Here is a 562-nt window from a genome sequence, read left to right as displayed (position 1 = left end):
TTTATATTTTGTTCATAGACATAAAAAAAAATCGGGGTCTTGTCAAAAACAAAATTAATCATATTGCATTTTCAAAGATTGTTTTTAGCAGTAAAAGTTTAATGTTACCCCTCCCAGACCAAAAAACACACATCCGTTTTTGCCCTGAACACCCCTGGATCCAAGACATTCTCACTCCCGACTCGTCATATATTGACGCTTGGGCAGGTTCTCTCAGCGCATCTTCGTGTCAATAACTGATGAGAAGGGTTCTCTCATTGAATGCTGTACCGCTCCCTAAGCGTCCGAAACTGACGATCTAGGAACGAATAAGGGGGTGTTTACACAACAACATCCAACAAAAACAAAACTTTTGTTCCGTTTTTGTACGATCTGTGTTTACACAGTAACGGTACACATCGAAAAGGTGCTGTGCCTAGTTGGTGCTAGGTTCTTTGAAACTGAGTGCGCATGTGTTTAAAAAAAAGTTCAACTTGAAGGCATGTGGATTCGCGTTTCCCTATCAGGTACCGTTCTCCCATAGATTGGGAGAAAACACGCATTGTGAGCGTCTGATTAGGGC

The sequence above is a fragment of the Poecilia reticulata genome, linkage group LG8 (genome assembly GCF_000633615.1).
Source record: "Poecilia reticulata strain Guanapo linkage group LG8, Guppy_female_1.0+MT, whole genome shotgun sequence".
In the NCBI taxonomy this organism is placed as follows: domain Eukaryota; kingdom Metazoa; phylum Chordata; class Actinopteri; order Cyprinodontiformes; family Poeciliidae; genus Poecilia; species Poecilia reticulata.
Note: the sequence above shows the minus strand (reverse complement) of the source record.